Below are 7570 nucleotides of genomic sequence, written 5' to 3'. Positions count from 1 at the left end.
ATTCTTTCAGGATTTATTTTGAAAGCTGATTTAACATCAAATACATTTGAGAGATTAAAGACTGAATTTTGCTTCCAGCTAGCCAAAACTTTCACAAGTACACAGTGCACTACAAATGCTAAATGTACAAACATAAAATACTTTATATTGGGAGCAAACTGTCATTGCAGTTGTCACCATTTGTGGTGCCCAAGCTCATTTTGTAGATACTTGTGCCCAACTTACCTCTAATGTTCCAGGATTAAGTTCACTTACCTTGTCTTTACTATCCACTTCCATTCTTTGGGTTCTTATCTTTAATAACTTATTGTCAAATTTTAAATTAGATGTTTAATGCAGATTTACAGTATTCTGTGATGTAAAAATGAGTATTCTTTCCCTTAACCTATAATATTTTAAAAGTTAAGTACTTACAACAAACTCTCATTGCTGGAGCGGGTACATTTAACACTATGAGCTTTTTGGGGTCACGCAATGTCATGAAAAACTCTGTATCATTTATTTCAAGTTGAACAACTCAAAGCACCTCCAACCCGTGCAGTTAAAATGCAAATGATGAATTACCTCATACAACAGAAATGCAATTGGCAAGTTCATCAAATAACTTGGGCAAATTAAAGCCACAATCTTCAAGTTTTTAAAAATAAATTTCGAGTACCCGATTATTTTTTTTCCAATTAAGGGGCAATTTAGCGTGGCCAGTCCACCTACTCTGCACATCTTTGGGTTGTGGGGGCGAGACCCACGCAGACACGGGGAGAATGTGCAAACTCCACACGGACAGTGACCCGGGGCCTTGATCGAACCTGGGTCCTCGGCGCCATGACGCAGCAGTGCTAGCCACTGTGCCACCCTGCTGCCCACTGCACTCTTCAAGTTACAATAAACAAAATAGCTTTAATGTAATTTTACTTGGGGTTGTCCTTGGTCTTCTTTATCTATAGTAACCGGCAAAAGCTTCATTAGTTTATTTCCAGACCTTTAAATGAAATGATATTTCTGTGCAGAAATAGATAGATTGCTTCCTGTGTTTGTAATATTTAATTAGTCTATTTGTGCAATTTAATTTAATTGATTCTCAGGCATTACCAAAATTCCTTACACTGCACTTTGCAGGGCATCGACTTTTATTTTCAATGTAGTAAGTGATGCTGGTGTTTGGATGAATTAGAATCTCAAATTGGTTACAGCAAAGGTGGAGGCTATTTGGTCCCTTGTGCCTATGTCAGTTCTCTACAAGAGCAACTCAATTAGTTCCACTTTCCTGCGCTTTCTCTGTAGCCCTACAATTTTTTCCTTTCTGAGCACTTATGCCAATCCTCTTTTAGCTCAATTACACTCTCATGCAAATAAATTAGTAATACTTAAAATGATGGTGGAAAATTCAATCACATGTGGCTTTCTTAAGGTTCAAGCGATGCCTTAGAAAGCATATCTGCATGACACCATGTGCATCACAACAAACTGCCTTACCCTCTTCAGCATTCAATGTTACCTCATCTGAAACCTCAATCAAATTGTTTAACCACAATTATCCTTCAACAAATATGGGCTGACTTTCCATAATTAATCCCCCATTGTCCAAATGATGCTTAATCATGTCCTGGATTATCATTTCTAAAAGCTTCCCCACTCCTGTGGTTAAACTCGCTAGATTTTAACTGTTTATCCCTTTCTGGAACAAGAGTTTCTGGAACAATTCTCCAGTCATCTGCCACAATGCCAGTATCAAAGGAGGATTGGAAGATTATAGCCAGTACCTCTGCCATTTCCTCCCTTACTTCCCTTGGCTTTCATAGATGCATTCAATCCTAAAGTGACTTGAACTCACAGCCCAAGATGGCTAACCCCAATTTGGATGATTATTGGTAATTTATCAACTTATTAAATACAGCAAGCTAATGCCTCCTCTTTAGTAGTTTGTAGCCCATCCAGTATCTAAACTACCTCCTCTTTCACTATGGCTTTGGCAGCATCTTCTTTCTTGGTTAAAAACAGATGCAAAATATTCAATTTATACCTCAGCCATGCTCTCTGACTCCATGTTTGGGCCCCCTTTATTAATTCCTAATCAGCCCACCCCTTCTTCTACTACCCTTTTATTACTCATATGCCTACAGGAGACATTTGGACCCTCTTTTATGTTAGCTGCTAGTCTCTTTGCCTCTTTTATTTCCTTTTACACTTCCCCTCTGAACTTTCTATATTCAGCCTAGTCTTGCTTACACTATCAACTTGACATCGGATACATTCCACAATTTTTTGCTCCATCATATTTTCTTTCATCCTCCACATAGCTTTGGCTTTGGTTGCCCTACTTTTTCCCCTTGTGTGAATATACCTCACCTGTACCCAAAATTGAACCATCTCCTCTTCAAAGGCAGCCCATTGTTCAGTTGCAGATTTGCCAACCAATCTTTGATTCTAGTTTAACTGAGACAGATCCCTACTAAATGTGGTCCTCCTCCAAATAAGTATTTTTATTTTAGATCGTTCCTTGTCCTTTTCCATGGCTAACCCAACTCTTAAAATACTATTTAAGTTTGCAAAATGTTCCCTTACTGACATTTAACCCACTGGCTCACCTCATTCCTCAAAGCCAGATCTAGCATTGCCTGCTTCCAGGTTGGGCCAGAAACATACTGAAATTCTTCAGAACACACATCAGAAACTCTTCCCCTCTCTGCTCTTTACATCATTGCAGATACATTTTATATTAGGATAATTTAATTGCCCCATTATCTGCACTATAATTTTTGCACCTCTCTCTAAATTCCATGCAAATTTACTCCCACGTCTTTCCCACTGTTTGATAACCTATAGAATACATCCAGTATTGTTTCTAACAAAATAAATTCTGTCCTTGACCCCCCCAACAAATTTCTCTCCTTCAAGTGCTGTAGTAATATTCTCTAACACTGCCAACCCTCCTCCCTCCCTCCCACCCTTCCTGTCGTACCTACCCTTCATGAACATCTTGTATCCAGGAATATTCAGAATCTATTCTTGCCTTTTTTGTAGCCAAGTCTCGATTATCACCACAACTTCATTTCCCATGTGATTATTTGAACCCAAAGCTCACGTTTTTTTATCATGTTTTGTGCATTTACATAATTGCATTGTAAACTCTATTTTAGACATTATTTCATTTCCACTTGAACTCATCCCAACTTAATTTCTTCATGGGGTGTGAGCATTTGTCACTTATCCCTAAGTTCCCTTGAGGAGGTTCTCCCTTTCTACTTCAGGAAACATTAATCATTGTGTACCCGACAGCACAGCCTCTTCAATATCAGATCAACCAAATACTCTGTAACATTTCTGTAAAAGAGTCCCCATCTAAACGAGCAGCATAACTTCCACAACTATTTTTCAATTTTTAATCAGCGCAGTTGACAGAAACTGAGATGATGTATTAATTAGACTACCAGCCCCATATTAATCAAGCAAAATTACACCGGGAAAGGTTCATGAATGTTGTATGAATTGTGGCCAAAGACATTCAATACATCTCTCTGGGAGCATACGAGAACAATTTGCTTATATTAAATACTTTTGTCCTTACATACTTCAATCTTCAAGAAGCTGCTATCCTTTTTTGTTATACTGTGAGTGTTCTACCTAGCACTCTTCCTCTATTCAATGACATGAGGCCTTCTCTTACTAACCTACATATTACCAGCAGGTGCCCTTGGCAGCAATGATAATAGGCAGGAGAAAAATGGTTTGGAATCTAGGTCCAGCCTTGGACTGGCATTTATAGATAATGGGTGAATTTAACAGAGCCTGCCAGAGCGGGCAAAATGGCAATGAGCTTGGAGAATCACACAGGAGTGCCTTTGTCCAATTCCTGGTGTCACGAATGCTGTTGGTAATTTAGTGCATGGCGAGAAGGGCCTGACATGGGATCCTGCCCGCTGCCAGCAGAAAGACAATTAGGTTAATTAACAAAGCACTTAAAGCCAATTATTCCTGAGCCGACCAGGATTTAAAGGTGGCTGCGGGCTCTAAAAAGGACTTGCACGGATCTCCTGTGCCACCCAGAAAACTCTATTGGTTTTGAAAGCATCCCACCAATGGGTCCTTTATTGATTCAGAACCCGGCCCAGGGATCCAGCATCGGAAAGGAGAGGCCAGCCCTGCCCCTGCACCAAACCCCCTGCCTCCGCTAGCGGTTGAATCCACCCCCACTCTCCAACATCCCACCTCACCCCATTAACCTATCTATGAGGTTGCACTGATAATCCTTGGTGAAGGCACCAGAGCATTACTGGCAACAGCCACTCCATATCTTCTGCGCTGCCGGCACAAGAGAGCTTCTGGCCTCTGATTGTTCAGAAAATCTTGGAGGTGGAATTTCCACCCTACTGATGGCTGAATCTGATGTGAGGCCTGACGCTGGCCTAGTTAGGCACCTGATTGCATTTGAATGGCATCGGGCCTCCCTGTTGGGGGAGACCACCTTCGCATAAACTAAAATCTTCCCACAAGTCAGCAAGCAGGGTTATCAGTCAGGGCAGAAAGAGGAAAATTATGATGGGAAAGCATCCTTATAGGCCTCACTGCTCAATTTACCCTGTTATTCCATCTGATTTGGGACAGGATAGTGGAGGAAAGTTCAGCCTACTGACTCATGTTGGGAGATGGTTCTATTCCACTGGTATTGATTGCCATCCAGTATGCTGGCAAAGTGGCAATTAATCATTGTGATTTGGGAGATTTGTGTTTTTGTGAAAAAAGGATCTCTGTGGTTAACGTGTAAAGTTGATAATAGTCGTTCTACTAGATCGGATGTTCATCTGTTTATACCTTGATACCGTGTAAGAATCGTTCTGGTTCTTTAAGCTTTGGTGATATCAGAAACAGATTGGTAAGATTTCCTCCAGTCGCTATGTCTAGTAGAATTGGAAGTACATATAGAATAAATATGTTTATAATTACACTCAAAATAGTGATCATAGGAAGCTTAGCATTCTGTCAACAATGTTACCAACACATACAGGGGAGCTTTCCCCATTGTGCTGTTTAAAAGTTCATCCAAATGATTTGATAAATCCTTTTTTGTCTCAATTACTCTCACAATATTAGACCAAGCTGGTGAATTATTAAGTGCAAAAACAGATGTTATTTTCCATATAAAAAAAATTCTGTTTCACATTGTAGCGCAGTGCAACTAACTTCCAAAAAGTATGAGCTTAGTCTTCAGAGTCAGTACTCCCTGTCAGCAGCGCCAGTTTTTCAGCAAGGCCCATCAGGAAGCATCTTTCATGGACTATGATTCATTTATTTGCTGCGAGTGGCACTTTAAAGGTTCCTGAGAAAAAAAAGAGTGGGACTCTAATAGTTTCCAAAAATAATTGGCAGCAAAAACAGAATAAAAAGTTGACCTTTGGGAAAGTTGCATTATATCATGATCATCCTTGCATGCATTTTATGAGAATTATCTGCAATCACTGCCTGTTGTGAACCTTTGGCCCTGAACAATTGCTCCATTAAAGTACGTTTTGAGTTTGAACCAAGTTTACTCCCCCATATTCATGCATCTCTCTAGGTGCTACATCATGATGGCCTAACGCACAGCTGGACGTACACCAAGGCCTCTAACATCGGCCAACTGTGCATAGAAATCACCTTGATAAGGAAGCACATTTCTTCTACCTTGCCCTTCTTCACATGACTTGGCTAGGATTGAGGACTAAATTACTTAAGGTTAGAAACATAGAAAATAAGAGCATGAGTAAGCCATACAACCCTCTAAACCTGCTCCACCATTCATTATGATCATGGTTGATCATCTAACTCAGTAACGTGTTCCCCCTTCCCCCCCCCCCCCGCCATATCCTTTGATTCCTTTAGCACCAAGAGCTATATCTAACTCTATCTTGAAAACATACTAACAATGTTGTGGCCTCAACTGCTTTCTGTGATAACGAATTCCACAGGCTCACTACTCTCTGGGTGAAGCGATTTCTCCTCATCACAGTCCTAAATGGTTTACCCCCTGTAGCGGGATCCCCTTTTACCTCCACCCCCGTGGGCTTCTACCAGGCTTGGCACCCCGTCGTCCAAGCCCCACCACTGCCCGGGTGATCCTCTCTCTCACCGGTGGATACGCTACCACCTGCGCCTGCTTCACCTGAGCAGCACCCCCAAGAGAGAGAGGAAAGGAAAACCTCTGCCCACCTGTACCTGGCAGCCTTTCCTGAGTGAGCGGGTTCGAATCGCCCAGGGATTTCCCTCAGTTCTCGGCACCGGATTTATGGTAAGGATTATTTTAATAGAGTGACTTGGCTAGAGCTCGTTCGTGAGGGATTGAAGGAATTGAGACAGACTCCAATTCCAAAATCCAAACACATATATTTATTAATTGCCAAGATCAACCACCACCAAATACAGAAAACACACAATTATCTTATACTTTAATGACTATTACTATGGAAGGAATACTATCGCAGCACAACGTAAAACTTACATACACAATTTTAGCAATCTTTTAAAAGGACAAAATAGGAGCATGCACCCCCTTTCCCCAAAGCCTCAACCACTATACTAGTCCCGGGAGCTTAGCAAGCTGCTGCGGGATACTTACAATCCAAGGCTGATGTTGTGGGAGCAGAGAGTTCAGCACGAGCAGAAGATCCTAAGTGATCGAATGGCCGTTTGACCACCCTTTTTATAGTCCAAAATCAAGTTTTTTCGCTCCAGTCCAGCTTCTTTTGTGTGAGCATGTCAGTTAGCATTTCAAAGTTCCCACAGGTCCCGCCCCTTCTCCTGATAGGTCCAGGTAGCCAGCTCCAGTCTCCGGACAGTTTCCCTCCAGGGTAAACTGCTTCCTGCCCGCTCCATTGTCCTGGGAGATCGCAGTCTTCCACACCTCGTTAAGAAGATGGGATTTTAGAGTCTGCCATTCGCTCGAGATTGCTCCCATTATGACCTGATTATGCTGATAGGTTTTTCAGCTCTGATGGAGACAAGGTCATTATCATATGTAAGGAGTTCTTACCAATACATTGTTTCTTGGCTGGGGGAGTTTCAGGGCTATTAGTATTTCCATTGTGTCCTTTGCTGATCCAATTAGTGCTGTCTGTCTACTGATGAGTTGTAAGTCCAGGGGGGGTTGCTGCAAACATTCCTTTCACACTCACAGACAGCCCTGCAAGCCAAGCTTGCTGGGAAAAATTTGGCCAAGAAAGGTGTCTATTTTACAGTTTCTGAGGTTAAAGTCCGGTTTCGCAGTTCAAGGGGACCAGGGGTTGCCCGAGATTCTTACACCCCTATCCTTAGGCTATGACCCCTGGTTCTGAACTACCCCGCTGTCAGGAAAGTCCTTCCTGCATCCACCATCTACCCTGTAGCCCTGTTAGTATTTTATAGGTTTCACTCAGATCCCCCCTCATTCTTCTAAACTTTAGTGAATACAATCCTAACTGACTCAATATCTCCTCATACATTAGTCCTGCCATCCCAGGAATCAGTCTGGTAAGACTTCACTGCACTCCCTCCATAGCAAGAACATTCCTCCTCAGATAAGGAGACCAAGCTGCACACAATATTCCAGGTGTGGTCTCAC

At 41.9% G+C, this 7570-nt stretch overlaps 1 long non-coding RNA gene across 1 annotated transcript; it reads right to left on the bottom strand.

Moving 5' to 3' along the window:
* Window positions 1-5102: 5102 nt before the first annotated feature.
* LOC140389877 (uncharacterized) lies at window positions 5103-6670 on the bottom strand. Its single transcript, XR_011934502.1, has 2 exons — window positions 6590-6670; window positions 5103-5314 (listed from the first exon to the last, which is right to left on the bottom strand). It is a non-coding gene; the product is annotated as an uncharacterized lncRNA (long non-coding RNA).
* Window positions 6671-7570: the final 900 nt, after the last annotated feature.

Source organism: Scyliorhinus torazame, chromosome 14, assembly GCF_047496885.1.
Source record: "Scyliorhinus torazame isolate Kashiwa2021f chromosome 14, sScyTor2.1, whole genome shotgun sequence".
In the NCBI taxonomy this organism is placed as follows: domain Eukaryota; kingdom Metazoa; phylum Chordata; class Chondrichthyes; order Carcharhiniformes; family Scyliorhinidae; genus Scyliorhinus; species Scyliorhinus torazame.
This window is presented reverse-complemented; position numbering and strand designations above follow the sequence as displayed.